The following is a 15,906-nucleotide window of genomic DNA, read 5'->3' as shown; positions in this document are numbered from 1 at the left end:
CGCGAGTCTGGGCAATGGCGGGGCCGGGGTGCGCGGAGGCCGGGACGGAGGGTACCGGGGAGGCCGGTCAGTGGAGGATCCAGAGTCGGGACTGAGGTGGGGCCGGTCAATGGCGGGTTCAGGGTCGCGGCCGAGGCCGGACGGGGCGCGCGGGCTCTGCTCACCGGGGCTCGAGGCCGGTCGCGGGGCGAGGGCCGGGCTGGGCAGGGCGTCCCGGGGCCAGCGGCGTCTCAAGCTCGCGGCTCCATGCCCGGGACTGCAGCCCAGGAAGTGGCGGGCGCAGGGTACAGCGGCGGCAGCGGACACGGGACACCCGGCAGCTCAGGCCCCTTTGACCCGGAAGTCGAGCTGCCCAGGCGGCGGCCTGGGATTGGCCACCTCCCGGCCGGCACCAAGGAGTCCGGGGCGCTGGGGAGGGGAACGCGCCAGCACGGCCCCGCGGCAAGTGGGGTGAAACGTCCTAAACGTGGCGTCTTCCTGTGCGAGCAGGGACGTTGGGAGAGACACCCCCAGTAACTTGGTATTGCCCGGCCTAACCGATAATACTTCTACTAAAGGCTCCTAGAGAATAGCGTGTTCGTCTAAGCGTTGGTGGTATAGTGGTTAGCATAGCTGCCTTCCAAGCAGTTGACCCGGGTTCGATTCCCGGCCAACGCAGGTGTGTTTTACAGCTTTTTCTTAGTTTTACCGTCCACTTAAAACTTTCTCGTCAAACATCGACCTAGAGTTTGTGTTACTTTGCAATAACTTTTTAAATTCCATAATATCTAAAAAAGACTAGAGAAATAAGAAAAAAGAAAAAGGCACCGACGCTGAATTTCTACTGAAATTACTTTGAAGCAAATTTTAAAATTCTACAGTAAAGATGTAGAAATGTTTCTGCTGGGGATCGAACCGGGGACCTTTCTATTGTGAGGAGAACGTGATAACCGCAGCACTAGGGAAACATGTTAGGGTCGCCCTTCTTAAGCTTATCATAAACAATGTTACGGAGATTGTTACATTGTAGCTCCTAAAATGAACATTATTTGTTTCCTTCCTTCACGGTGGTCTGGGCAGCAACTTCCTGAATATCCGCTCTTACTGAATATCCATCACTCTGCTTGATGCAATGGAAGCTGGAAGGAGGAAAATACAGAATAAAAAAAATCCAATAACCCCCTTCGCAACACGCACAAACACACTATTAAAACAATCCAAGAGAGAAACTGCTCTCAAACCCACCCTGAAGCCCAACAATGTTTCATTAGTTCGTCTCATAGATAGATTTTAAACTCTTGCCTGTCTACAAATGTTGACATTGTTGCTTCAGCCCAAACCACTTTCTACAAGAACTTTCTGTAAGACCGCTGAAGGACGCCAGATGCAGCAAATTGCGAAGGGAAAAGAAAAAAACCAAAACAAGCCGGACATGGAAAGAAGATAATTTAAATGACTTCTCATCTTATAACCCCGAGTTAACTCATTTTGGACCAATCTTTTTTTTTTCTTTCTTTTTTTTTTAAGAGATAGTAGAAGGAAGGGAGGTAATGGCAAGGAGTTAGGATCAGATTGCTGTAAAATCTGTTTTGTTTGTTTTTTCCCCTTACAGGGCCAGGATTAGAAGAAGAGTGAGGCAATGACCTCAAGTGCAAAAATTAAGGTGGCTCTAAAAAAACTAAATAATATTTTAATGCTTTTTTTTTTTTTTTTTTTTTTTTGCGGTACGCGGGCCTCTCACTGTTGTGGCCCTTCCCGTTGCGGAGCACAAGCTCCGGACGCGCAGGCTCAGCGGCCATGGCTCACGGGCCCAGCCGCTCCGCGGCATGTGGGATCTTCCCGGTCCGGGGCACGAACCCGCGTCCCCTACATCGGCAGGCGGACTTTCAACCACTGCGCCACCAGGGAAGCCTGCATTATTCTAAAATATCAAAATAATGGCAAAAAGCAACCCCATGGTGAGCTAAATATCAAAATCTTAAAGCAAGACAGGTTCTGACAGTGTCTTACCAAGCCATATTGGAGTCTGAGGCAAGAGCAAAAACGTGTGCCCCTCTACATCTGTTTTTTGTTTTGTTTTGTTTTTTTTAATTTATTTACTTGGCTGCATACGGTCTTAGTTGCGTTGCACTGGGCTTAGTTGCCCTGCAGCAACTAAGATCTGCCTTTTAATGGAGACCATGATTTAGGCGTAATTCCCCAAAGGAGAAAAGGTCTGTGACACTTTTCTGGAGAAGTTCTGATACAATAGTGAAACTTTTCTACAGTTAGATGTGAAATAACAATGGTAAACATTTTAAAGGAAACCTTAAAAGTCCATGGCTATTTAAAGAAAGTAGGATCTTTTTGCGGGGAGGTGTCTGACCACAGAGCAGGAATCATTGCGGAAGGACAGACATACAGACACAGGACAGGTCCCGCCCCACAGAAGGCAGCATCTTAGTTCCCTAACCAGGTATCAAACCCTTGTTCCCTCTATTGGCAGGCAGATTCTTAACCATTGCATCACCAGGGAAGGCCGGAAGGTGGGGGTCTTAACCACTGGGCCACAAGGGAAGTCCCATATGTCTGTTTTTACGCATTTTTAATGGTTATTTTCCCCCAGGACATGGTTGAAAATATTGAAACTTAAAAATAGGTATGTTAGAGGGCTTCCCTGGTGGCACAGCGGTTGAGAGTCCGCCTGCCGATGCAGGGGACACGGGTTCATGCCCCGGTCCGGGAGGATCCTGCATGCCCCTGAGCGCCTAGGCCCATGAGCCATGGCCGCTGAGCCTGCGCGTCCGGAGCCTGAGCTCCACAATGGGAGAGGCCACAACAGTGAGAGGCCCGCGTACCGCAAAAAAAAAAAGAAAAAGAAAAATAAAAAAGGTATATTAGAACTCACAACATTAAGAACTTATAATTTTACTTTTCTCTTTTTTATAATTTTACTTTTCTGTGTTTAATGGAAGCAAACATATCGATAATATTCTCAACATATGCTTTTGGGGGGCGGAATTAACTACTAAAAATCACGTAAAACATACAAGAAGCACACAGTTTTGCTTTTGCCTCAGATCCCAATATGGCTTAGCAGGGCACTGTGACCCAGTAATATATCTTGAAGATCTTCTGTTTTAGTTTTCTACTGCTGCTGCGACAAATTACCATAAACACTGGCTGAAAACAACACAAATTTATCATCTGACAGTTCTGGAAGTCAGAAGTCCAAAAAGTGGTCCAAATGGGGCTAAAATCAAGGTGTCCACAGGGCTGCATTCCTTCTGGAGGTGCTGTTCCTTGAGGATCCAGGAGAATCCATTCCTTGCCTTTTCCAGCTTCTAGAGGCTGCCCACACTTCTGGGTTCATGGTCCCACATCACTCCAACTTCTGGTTCTGTTGTCACGTTTCTTTCTTTGATTTTGACTCTCTTGTCTCCTTACAAAGACCCCTTTGTTACATCAGACCCACCCAGATAATGCAAAATAATCTACCCATCTCAAAATCTTTAACTTAATCCTACCTGCAAAGTCCCTTGTGCTATGGAAGGGAGCAACTTCACAGGTTCTGGGGAGTAGGATGTGGACATTGTGGGGGGCATTATTCTAGCGACCACACCTTCCCCCCATCATCAAACATTCTTCTGTGACATCCTTTTTGATGGCTGCATAGTATTCCATCTATTCATTCATTCATTCATTCATTCAACAAGTATTTACTGACACGTACTATGTGAACTGGGGAAAGTGGAGTGGGTAAGGCAGAAGTCAAGCTGACCCAGAGCTGGTGATGAGTGGGCTGATCTGATGGATTTTTTATTTTTTTTATTTTTTGGCTGCACTGTGGGGCATGCGGGATCTTAGTTCCCTGACCAGGAATCAAACGCAGTCCCCTGCAGTGGAACTGCGGAGTCCTAACCACTGGACTGCCAGCAAATTCCTTCTTTTTTTTTTTTTCCTGAGGGATATCTGGAACCTAATGTTGACCAGACTCACCAATTCAACCCTACTAAGAGGGCTGTAATCAAGAAAAACAATAACAGGGAATTCCGTGGCGGTCCACTGGTTAGGACTCTGGGCTTTCACTGCGAGGGCACGGGTTCAATTCCCTGGCCAGAAATACATACATACATACATATGTACATACAGGAAAAAGAAAAACAATAATAAGTGTTGCTGAGGATGTGGAGAAACTGGACCCTTTGGACTTTGCTGGTGGGAGTGAAAAATGGGGCAGCTGCTGTGGGAAATGGTCTGGCAGTTCCTCAAAAGGTTAAACAATTGTCATCTGAGCCAGCAATCCCACTCCTAGGTATCTACCCAAGAAAAGTGAAAACACATCCCTGTAAAAACCTGTACACACATTTTCATAGCAGCATGATTGACAATAGCCAAAACGTGGAAACAACCCAAGGGTCCATCAATGGATGAATGGATACCCAAAATGTGGTCCATCACACAATGGAATATTATTCAGCCATAAAAAGGGGAAATGTATTGGTGACTTCATGTTAAGTTCAGCACCTGACCCAACCGCCCCCTCCTCCTGGGAAATCCTCAGGGACCCTCCTCTCCTCAGTGGCCCCATTGGTTTCCTTCTCTCTCTCTCCCTGGTTGGTCCAGGGCTGGGTCCTCAGGTCTTTCCCCTCCCCTCTGGCAGCCTTCTCCTCCTCCACTCCTAGGACGTTAACCCCTTCTATACCCCGATGACACCGAGGCCTCCCCTGAGCTCCAGACTCGGGATCCGACTGCCCCTGGATGTCTGCGCTTGGAGGGCTTGTGGGGGACTCACACTTACCATGGCCCTAACTGAGCTCCTATCTTCCCCAACCTGCTTGCTAAGGACTTAATGTTTGTGTCCCCCTAAAGTTCATATGTTAAACCTAACCCCCTATGTGATGTCTGAGGAGGTGGGGCCTTTGGGAGGTGATTTGCTCATGAGGGTGGAGTTCTCGTGAATGGGATTAGTGCCCTTATAAAAGAGACCCCAGGGAGCTCCCTCACCCCTTCCTCCAATGAGGACACAGCAAGAAGACATCATGTGTGAACCAGGAAGAACACCCTCACCAGACACTGAATCTGCTGTCACCTTGATCTTGGACTTCCAGCAATCCAGAATTGTGAGAAATAAATGTCTCCTGTGTATAAGTCACCCAGTCTATGGTGGTTTGTAACAGTAGCCCAGATGAACTATGAAACTGCTTCTCCTTCCATCTCCCGCCCCAGTAGAGGACAGCTCCTTCCTTCCAGGCACTCAGCCAGAACCTGCTCTCCCACCCCCACCCAATCCCTTAGCAAATCCAATTGGCGCTGCTTTCAAAATATACCCAGAATCTGATCACTTCTTCCCTGTTTTTTTTTTTTTTTTTTGCAGTACGCGGGCCTCTCAGAGCACAGGCTCTGGACGCGCAGGCTAAGCCGCCATGGCTCACAGGCCCAGCCGCTCCGTGGCATGTGGGATCCTCCCGGACCGGGGCATGAACCCGTGTCCCCTGCATCGGTAGGCGGACTCTCAACCACTGCGCCACCAGGGAAGTCCCACTTCTTCTCTCTTTGATGGCCATCTCCCTGGTCCTCCCCATCATGGCCCACCTGGACAAGTGCAGTCACCTGTTGTTTCCCGCCCACAGCCTGTTGTTTCCCGCAGCAGCCACTGCACCTGTGAGCACCGGACTCAGGTTCCCTCCCCTCCTCTGCCCACAGCCCTCCAGGACTCCCACCTTCTTCGAGGTAAAAGCCCAAGTCCTCCCCGAAGCCCACAAGGCTCTGCACGACCTGCCCCATCCCCTCCCTGCCCTCCCCTCCTCCCTCTCTCCCCCTCGCTCACTCTACTCCAGACACACAGGCCTCCTGGCTGTTCCTCCAACACACCAGGCATGGTCCTGCCCCAGGGCCTTTGCACATGCTGTGCCTGCTGGCTTTTCCAAGTTATTTCCAGGGCTCACTCCCTCTCCTCCAAGTCTTGGTTTGAATGTTACCTCCTCAGAGGTGACTTCCCTGAGCCCTGCTAACTTTAATCTTCTCCCCCAACCTTGGCACCCATAAATTCAGTCCCTATCAGTTCATTGTTCTTTCAATGACTTATCAGTCTCTGAAATAATCCCATTTGTAGATTTGTTTACTTGTTTCTCCTTTGCCTACCCCACTGGGCTGTGAGCTCCACCAGCTCAGGGTTTTTTGTTGTTTGTTTGAATCTATTTTGTTCTCTACGTGTCACTACGGGCTCGGTAAACATTTGTTGAAATTATGAACAAATGAACAGCTGGCCAGTGGAGAGAAAATGCCTGGGAGTGGGGATGGAGTAATACAGGTGGGCTTCCTGGTGGAGGGGGAGAACCTCTGAAAACATGTTCTCTCCCCCATGAGCCCCATCGAGGCCTGAGAGCTCACTTACCTGCAAAACAAAACAAAAAAACCTTCCTTTAAAATTATCTCTTGTGTCCTTCAAACATACTCAAGGCATCCAGTGCGCTGTGTGATTCCCAGAAAGTCGCTCCCCTTCTCTGAGCCTGTGTTTGCCTGTGTGAGGTCTGGTACATCTTCCTGGGGAGACTATAAACTCAGGTTCCCTGGATAAAAAAGAAGATAATTCTGTCATTCCACTAGGTGGCAGCAGGAGCCCAGACCCCGGGCATCGCACAGTATCTCCGCCACCCACCCAACATTATCCCCTGACTGCCATCCACCCCATCTTCCCTTCCAGCGTCACTCTGAGCCCCAGACCTCAGCATCTCAGAGTCAGACACCCCTAATATCCCCTCCCCCCCGCCCCAGTATTTGCAGAAGCACCCGCTTGTCCCGAAGCAGGTGGCCTCAGCAGGCAGGGTTGCTGGCCTGTCCTACCAAAGTGTCTAGCTTTCCAGGAGCCTTCAGGAAGGTTGGGGGGAAGAAAAGGAAGAGGAAAGAAAGAAGGGAAGGGGGTAAGGATTTAATGTTTCCAGTCTGGGAAACATTTCTTGCAAATGCTGGCTGCAACAGATCCCTTTGTATGTCTGGGAATAGCATGCATAGAATAATGGAAATGCGAGACAATGTCACATTTTAAACTCATTTAGTCCTCCCAACAATCCCGTGATACTGGCACTATCATCAGCAGCAGCCTCCTTTTAATGGGTGAAGAGACCCAGGCATGGAGAAGTTAGTAACACACTCAAGGAGACACAGAGAGGTTAAATAACTTACCCAAGGTCACACAGCTTATAAGTAGCAGACTAGAGATTCGAAGCCAGATGGTCTTGCTCCAAAGTCCATGGCACAAGACTAGATTGTGTACTACATAGTTGAAATTCAAGGTAATCAAGATAACTAAAAATAAAATAAAAGTCATTGAATCAGAACCAGCCATCGGAACATTCAGCCTGGGCCGTACCAGGGTCATTCACGAGTATATTAAGACAGTGTAGCCCAAGAGCTTTCTGGGCTAAAGAACAGAAACAGCCCAATTGTCCACTCACAGCCATAAAATGAATTAGGAGGCCCTTTGTGCTCTGAGCTGGGACAGTTTGGGGAGGTGTATGTCCTACACCACCATTTATCAGAATAATCACGATCCAGAAAGGATACAAATGTATATGAACACAGTCGGGTGTATCCACGGAATACCCCTGGAAGGAATCCATGAAATGGGCAGCAGGGGTGGCTGGCCATGACCTTTGGGTGAGGCTCCTGGAGGCTGGGGGCTGCGAGCTTGGGCAAGACTGACTTTCTACTCCTCAACTTGTATACAAATTGAGATTCCGTTGTGGAAACCATTCCAAACATACAGAAAAGCTTGTGGGACAGTGGAATCACGGCTCTCATGCAAAAACCTCTTTTCTTCAACAGCTCATTTAAAGAATGGAACCACCCTACCCCGTCCCGGGGAATTCCCAGGCGGTCCAGTGCTTGGGACTCTGCACTTTCACTGCCCAGGGCATGAGTTGGATCCCTGGTCGGGAACTAGGATCCCGCAAGCTGCGCGGCGCGGCCAAATAAATAAATAAAATAAAATAAAGAGTGGTACCCCGCCCCCGCCCCCGGCGTCCCCGATTTCAGTGGAGTTAGGGAAGGAGCAGAGGGGATGTGCTGATGTAGAAAGACACCCCCCCTCCCCCAGCAACCTCGAGACATTTACAGTTAAAAAGAGCAAACAACAGATGGGTCTCCCCTTTGCATGGGCAGACGGGTGAAAATAGACGTGCTTTGGAAATTGCTAGAATCGAATAGGAGACACCGAGGAAAGTAATTTCTGGCAGTAACTAGACTAGACGGCCTTCTATATAGATAAAATTCAAGGTCATCAAGATAATGAAAAATAAAATAAAAGGCCATCGAATCTTTTTCACAAGGTGGGAGAGAGCCTCGTTGTTCACGACACACCCTTATGCACTGTTGAATTTTGGTGAGCCACGCGTCATAATTAAAACCCATTAAAATGGTAGGAATATAGGATATTTGCTTTGAGTCTTTTAAAAACAATAAATAAGAAAATCATGATAGTTAACTCCTAGCTAATGAACTGGTTAACTAGTAGTTAAATAATGATAGTTAAGGTGCCAGGTCCTGAACTAGTTGTTTTAATCACTTCCTTATCAGAACCCACAGTTATGGGGGTCGGGACTCTCATTATGCCCATTTTACAGATGGGGAAACTGAGTCTTGGCAATTTAAGTTACACAAAAAGCAGTGTATGGGGGGAGGGGAGGAAGGGAGGGAGGGAGAGGGGGAGAGAGAGAGGGAGAGAGATTAATTTCATAAACAACCTCGCTCACTCCTTTTTTGCTGTTGAGAAATACTTTTAAACTATTTGTTCCCTGGGTGTTGGAACCACAATGATCATGTTTGAATGAATCAGTTCTTTGACTAATTATCTGGGGAGGTTTGCAGTAGCTGGGAACTCAACTGCTCACCTTATCTTTGCAATTTTGATCGATTTATGAAATGAGGCCTTTTCCTCCACAGCCCATGTGGAGTCCCCCCGCCAACACACAATCCCTGGTGTTTGGGGGTCCTTAAATTCTACCTCACACACCACCATCACCACAACCATAACTGCAGATAACATTAATCAAAGACCTCGTGGGTGCCCTTCTAACATATTTCATCCTCCGGCGACGCTGTGAAGTGTGATCATTAATACCATTTTATACATAGGGAAACTGAGGCTGAAAGAGCTGAAGTCACCTGTCAGCCAGCCGGGGAGTGACGATTCTAACCCTGGCATTCTGACTCCGGAACGCAAGTCTCGAAACCTGTCCGCAGCTAGCCCAGTACCTATAAATATAGAAAGGGCCCTCCTAATCAAGAGATGATGACAAAGTCGGCTTGTTATTTTTTTTATGGGGCTGCAGGAATGGTAGATAAGAGAAGCAGCAGCCCTGGGCTGTTGACAGAAGCTACAGATCAGGGAGTCTGGGCGCGGGGGTGGGGGGCATGCATGGATGAGACTTGCCTCCCTGCCTACTTCCTTCCCCTCATCTCTGCCTCTCACCTCCCTGCATCTCCAGGGCACTTTGCCGTTGAGGGTTATTCTTAGCTCTGCACCATCAAACCGTCACTGTCTGAAGGCTAAATGTGGGGGGAGATGGGAAGTGGCGGGGGGGGGGAGGGGGTGCGGTGATGGAGGGACGTGAGAAAGCTTTTCTCATCCCCCATATCTGTCTCCCCCACCCCGACACACACACACACACACACACACACACACACACACACACACACCCCACTGGAATTTCCCCAGGACCGCGTTTCTGTCTCACTCACTCTTGGCTATCCTGGTAAACTCAGCCTCACTGTGTGATACTGGGCAGGTGGCTTTCCCTCTCTGAGCCTCAACTTCTTCATCTGTGAAATGGGGGTGGTAATAATAACGCTGTCTCGTGGAGGGTGATGGGAGGATTAAATAAAATAAAGGCTAACTATGGGGTTGGCACAAAGAAGGTCCTTGATACAGAGCATCCGTGGTGATTTTTATTTGGCCCCAGGGCCCCTCCAGGTGGGGGAACTGGTATGAATCCTGCTGTTGACTGGGAGTGTCATCACACGGACACTTGTCAGTGCCTCAGATCCAACATAGGGATCCTCATCCCTGACGCCGTCTGGAGCCCACCGTGAGAAAGAATCCGCCACCCCATCCGTCGACCGGGCTGGACCACCATGTGACAACTCCCACCGTGAGTCTTCAGCTGAATTTTCCAGCTCCTTTACTGTCCTCTCTGTGTGCACCAGGCCTACTCCTCACCCCCACCCCTGACACGGCTGCAGAGGCTAAAGACGGATGTGCCAACGAGCGCAGCTGATGCTTACCGGGCTCCGCCTGTGATGCTGGGCAAGGAGGGCCCTGTGACGACCTCAGTGTTCTCATCTGAAAAATGGGGGTGACCATAGCACCTGCCCCCTGGAGTTGTTGCAAGCACTGAACGGCTCACGGCGATGACACGCAGGAAGGGTTTCCCACCGCAGGCCCCCGGTCCCCAGGGTGTCAGTGGTGCCCTTTCCCCTGTTGCTCAGCCCGGCCCCCTCCCCAGTTGTGCCCTGACCTGTCCCCACTCAGGCAGGGAAACACCGCCATCTCCAGATTGTCCCTTCAGATGTCTCCTTGTCGTTTCTGCTTTTCCCCAAGCCATGCCCACCTGTCTTAGCCACTGTTCTGTCCACAGTACACAGCCTGTTGTGTTCAGGAAATACATTAATTGTGTGAATGAATGAATGAATGTTTCCTATTTTCCTTCTAGAAGTCTCTTTCCTTTGTTTGAGGAAGTAAGGCCAACTTGCCCATGAGTTGACTACATTCAAAGTTCTTCCCCTAAATTAATTCATCCTCTAAGCTAAGTTCATCCCCTAAGCTACTATATCTTAGTGGTTAGGAACACAGGCACTGGACTCCTGAAGCCTTGGTTCAAATCTCAACCTTGCCCCAGCTGTTTTTTTGGCCGTGCTGCATGGCTTGCAGGATCTTAGCTCCCGACCAGGGATCGAATCCATGCCCCTTTGCAGTGGGAGTGTGGAATCCTAACCACTGGACACTGGACCACCAGGGAATTCCCTCAACCTTGCCCCTTAATTTCTGTGTGACATCAGATATGCTACTGACCCTCTCGGTGCTTCAAGCCACCGTCAAGAGTGGTTTTATGGGACTTCCCTGGTGGTGCAGTGGTTAAGAATCCACCTGCTAATGCATGGGTCACAGCTTCAAGCCCTGGTCCGGGAGGATCCCACATGCCGCGGAGCAACTAAGTCCGTGCGCCACAACTACTGAGCCTGCGCTCTAGAGCCCGCGAGCCACAACTACTGAGCCCACGTACCACAACTACTGAAGCCCGCATGTCTACAGCCTGTGCTCGGCAACAAGAGAATCCACCGCAATGAGAAGCCCGCGCAAGACAACGAAGAGTAGCCCCTGCTCGCCACAACTAGAGAAAGCCCGCGCGCAGCAACGAAGATCCAACACAGTCAAAAAAAAAGAGTGGCTTTATGTCAGGGTTAATCTATGTGAGGGGAGGTGTGCCCAGTCTGGTGGGCCCAGAGCCCTTTGCTAGATTCACAAACCATGACCTTGAATTTGGGGGGTGGAGTGGAGATTCCATTAAGGAATGGGGCCCACTGATATCTCAAGGACATGGGGGAGGGTCGCCGATCTGAGCAGGCTGCTGCCCCCGCCTCCAAGTTGCGGCGGAGACAGGTGGGCACCAGTTCCTGGGGACCAACGCTATAACCATTTCCTAGATGGCAAAACTGAGGCTTGGAGGGCCTTTCTGTTTTCCGGCCCTCTCCTGGCTGGGGGAGGGGAGAGGAGCTGGGCCGCTGGGGGAGGATGGAAGCGGGGCCGGGGGTGCGGGTGAGACAAAGCAGGGTTGGGGGCCATTTATTAGCTCTAATCGCTGTCTCCCCGGATGAATTAGACCAAATTACAGCAGCCCGCCCTTAAGGACAGCGGGCTCCCAGCATTGTCTGCGGGAGCGAGCAGGCGGCGGTGGGGAGCGCTGGGGGGGCCTCCTCTCGACAATGAAGCCCCCCAATTAGCCAGGCAGGGAGGCGGGAGAGCTGCAGCCCGGCCCCACCTCACAGGGCTGTGCAGAGTCCCAATGAATTCAGCTCCACGAAAGCCAATTAAAGTCGGCAGGGGGCCCAGTGGGCTGAGGAAGGAGGAGGGAAGAAGTGGGGGAGGGGAGAGGACCACGTGATCCAGGGTCGGGGCACCTAGGCTGGGGCTCCCAGGCCCATGGGGACCTGTACCAGTGGGGGCAGCTGAAACCCCCCAAAGCACAGAAGGGGCTGAGTTCTGTCCATCGCCATGTCTGTTTCCCCCAGACCTGATTAGGAAGACAGAGATTCTCTCACACACACACACACACACACACACACACACACACACACACACACACACACACACACACACACACACACACACACACACACACACACACACACACACACACACACACACACACACACACACACACACACACACACACACCCCTGTGCCACTCAGAACCTGACTGGCGGCCAGCTTTCCTTGGTAAACCAGGGTCAGCTGGTCAGTCCCTTTGGCCATCTACTCGTGGGGTCCAGGGTCCACTCCTCCAGGTTGGGGGGTGGCGGTGGGAAGGACTCTCCCAGGGGGAAGCAGGCCAGGCCTCCTGGAAGCCTTCCAGGATTGCCGCAGGCCCTCTCTGGGGAGTCCTCAATCCCAGGTGCCCCACCCCTCTTGGAGCTTTCCCCCTCTTGGAGCCCACCTCTGAGACCCCCTCACCTTTGGAGCCCCCTCCCCTTCGCTGAGCCACTCTCTGACTTTGCTCCCTCTCTGTGAGCCCCCTTCCCCACTCGGAGCCCCCTCTCCTCCCTGAGCCCCTTCCCCCCTTCCTCCTCCTCTTGAGCACCCCCCACCCCCAGCCTGCCTCCCTGGGGACCTGGGGATGGAAGTCCTCAGCTGGGCCTGGCTTGAGAGGCCCCATGATTCTTCCTTGGCCACGTTTTTGGGGTTTGGGGGGAAGGGGGCTCCCATCCATTTCCCCTTCTCAGTGTCAGAGCAGGCTGCTTGTGGTTCTGCAGTCCACACTGGGTGGGTGAGATGGGGTGGAGGCTGTCATTTGGGACCACAGGGTGACTGTCAGCCGTGGGTGGGTCCACTTCTACGTGAATGATGGCGTGCAAGGCGTCAGCCGCTGCCATGGTGACCCCACCCCCAGGAGCTGCCTTCTATACCAACACACGCCCCTTCACCCACAGCACTGGCTGCCAGGGAGACACAGAGACAGAGACTCAACGACCAGAGACAGAGAGTCATGGGAAAAAGCTGGGAGACCCGGGATGGGGGAGAGAGAGAGGGAGAGAGGATGCTAGCCTGGCCATAAGGCCAAAGAGCTGCATCCACGCAGGGCTCTCCCTCACACTCAGCTCATGTGCACACACGCTGGTGCGTCGCAGCCCCCTCTCACCATGCTCCACGCTCAGGTGCCTGGGTTTGGGGTCTTGCCGCTTTCTCCCCTGCCCCCACTGGCATCGGTGCCTATCGATCTCATCAGTGGTCCCCAGCCATGCACATATAGGAAGCTCCTGCTAGGAACATCAGCTCTTCTGTTTGTCTCCAATGATCGCTTTACCTTATGCCTATTTCTCTCTCTTTCTCTGCTTTCTCTCTCCGTCTCTGCTTCTTTTTGTCTCTCTCTCTGCCTTCGTTTGTTTGTTTTTGGCTGTGCACCACGCGGCATGAAGGATCTTAGTTCCCTGACCAGGGATCGAACCCCCTGGACCAGGGATCCCTCCTGGACCAGGGATCGAGCCCTCGCCCCCTGCAGTGAAAGCGCAGAGTCCTAACCACTGGACCACCAGGGAAGTCCCTCTTTCTCTCTGTCTTTTTACTCCTACCCTACCTCTGTCTCTCCCCATCTCTGGCTTGAGCCCCTAACCCCGGACTGCTAGGTGCCAGGGGTCACAGGAGGTGACATTCAAGCATACACCTGTGTAACAAGGAGCAGCCGCATGACCATCTGGAGGTGGGGATGGAGCCAGACATGTGGCTTCAAATTTAGCCCAAACGAATTCAACACTCCATGCCTTATCTTCCCCATCTATAAAATGGGCATAATAAGAGTACCTGCGTCTAAAGGATGTCGGGAGGGAAAGGCAGTCCATGCAGACAAGCTCTATGGTGTAGACTGAGTGCCTGGTGTACCCTGAGCACCCACCACACTGCTGTCATCGTTATGATTATTGTGAGTGTCATCCTCACGGTGATGGGACTCATGGAAAGATTTTAGGTGAGGGAGAACAGGACCAGATTTACCGTTTGAAACACTTCCTTGGAGCCCCCTCTGGGGAGCCCAGAGTGTTCCATACAAGCAGCTGGATGGTGGTTACACTGTCTACACACATGTATGATCTCAGGGTGCTGAACACACAAGATTTGTCTGCTTCACGTGTGCAGGTGATGTCTCCATCAAAAGTAGGAGAAATACCATCAAAGGTCCTTCTGGCGACTTCATACAACGACAGGTGGCGGGGGGGCAGCAGGGAGGAGATGGGACAAGTGTCTCTAGAACCCCAATGTCCCTGCCCTGCTTGGCCACATTTGTGTCCCCATCCTGAGCTTGGCTGAGGGCTGGAAGTGTCAGAAACCCACAGTGCAGGGGCCTGGAAGCCTGGAGCCTCGAAGACTGGCTCCTTCCCTGGCTGTGTCACTGATGATTTGGGGCGATCGGTTCATACTCCCCATGTCGCTGCTGGCTCTGCACTCGGCCCCATCCCGGCCAGGGGACCCAGGCACAGAGCTCTTGGGGCACCAGGCTATGGAGAGCAGGTGAAGGGTCCTCCTTCCTGCCTTTTTGTGCCTAAAAAGCTAACCTTATGTACTGGCTTCAGTGTGTCCCCCCCAAAATTCACAGCCACCTGGAACCTCCATGTGTGACCTTATTTGGGAATAGGGTCTTTGCAGATGTAATTAGTTAAGATGAGGTCATGCTGGATTTGGGGTGGCCCCTAGATCCAATGAATGGTGTCCTTATAAGAGGAGGGGGACCTCCAGGGAGACACAGAGGAGAAGATGATGGTAAGATGGAGACAGAGATTTGAGAGATACATCCACACACCAAGGAACACCAAGGATTTCGGGCAAGCACCAGAAGCTAGGAGAAAGGCATGGGACAGTTTCTCCCCGACACCCTCCAGAAGGCACCAACCCTGCCGACACCTTGGTTTAGGACTTCTGGTCTCCAGAACTGTGAGAGGAGAAATTTCTATTGTTGTAAAGACACCGAATTTGGGATAATTTGTTACAGAAGCCACAGGAGATGAATACACCCTGTTTTCCCCAAAGTGGTAGATATTTGTTGTAGAATCTTTAGAAAATATAGATTCGATTTAGAAATTATAGTTGGGCACACCTGGGCTTCCAGGCTGACCCCCCCCCCCAACTAGCTGGGTGCTCCCAAGGGCAAGTCATTCCACCTCTCTGAGCCTCAGTTTCCTCATCTGCAAAATGGAATAACCAAGCCTGCTGCAGAGGGCAGCTGTCCAGATTAAATAAGATAAAACATGTTCTAAAGGACTTGGTGCTGAGGACACAGCAAACGCTCAGACAGTAAAAGCTGAAAGTCCACAGGTGACAGACACTGAGGTAAGCACATTTTAAAAATAAATTTTAACAATCATTATTACCATCTACAATCAGGAGAAAATAGCAGCCACTCCTAATTCCTTTCCCCACTGGTAACTTTTTGGTGAATATTCTTTTAGATGGAAAAAAAAATGTACGCCAGCACCACATGTGGGCTATTTGAAGAAACCAATTGTGCAAAAACGTTATGCGTCCTGACAGGCTACTTACTAGTCCATGATATTAAGCTTATTAAAGATTATGGCTAGTTTTTAAAAGAGTGGTGATGATATTGGAATTATACTTTTTATAAAGAGTCCATATCTTTGAGAGATCATTAAAACATTTGTGAATGCTTACCTAATGTCTGGGAATGG

General features: G+C 50.8%; 1 protein-coding gene and 1 non-coding gene across 4 annotated transcripts in view; one reads left to right on the top strand and one right to left on the bottom strand.

Moving 5' to 3' along the window:
- Nucleotides 1–326, bottom strand: part of DPP9 (dipeptidyl peptidase 9) — a 41,187-nt gene extending 40,861 nt beyond the window's left edge. For all 3 annotated transcript variants that reach the window (XM_060145508.1, XM_060145509.1, XM_060145510.1), the window contains exon 1: nt 165–326. The gene's annotated coding sequence lies outside the window, so the exon portion shown is untranslated. The remainder of the gene's footprint in view (nt 1–164) is intronic.
- Nucleotides 327–585: 259 nt separating this feature from the next.
- TRNAG-UCC (transfer RNA glycine (anticodon UCC)) lies at nt 586–657 on the top strand. Its single transcript has one exon. It is a non-coding gene; the product is annotated as a tRNA-Gly (tRNA).
- Nucleotides 658–15,906: the final 15,249 nt, after the last annotated feature.

The sequence above is a fragment of the Lagenorhynchus albirostris genome, chromosome 3, assembly GCF_949774975.1.
Source record: "Lagenorhynchus albirostris chromosome 3, mLagAlb1.1, whole genome shotgun sequence".
Taxonomy (NCBI): domain Eukaryota; kingdom Metazoa; phylum Chordata; class Mammalia; order Artiodactyla; family Delphinidae; genus Lagenorhynchus; species Lagenorhynchus albirostris.
Note: the sequence above shows the minus strand (reverse complement) of the source record. Positions and strands in the feature narration are given on the sequence as shown.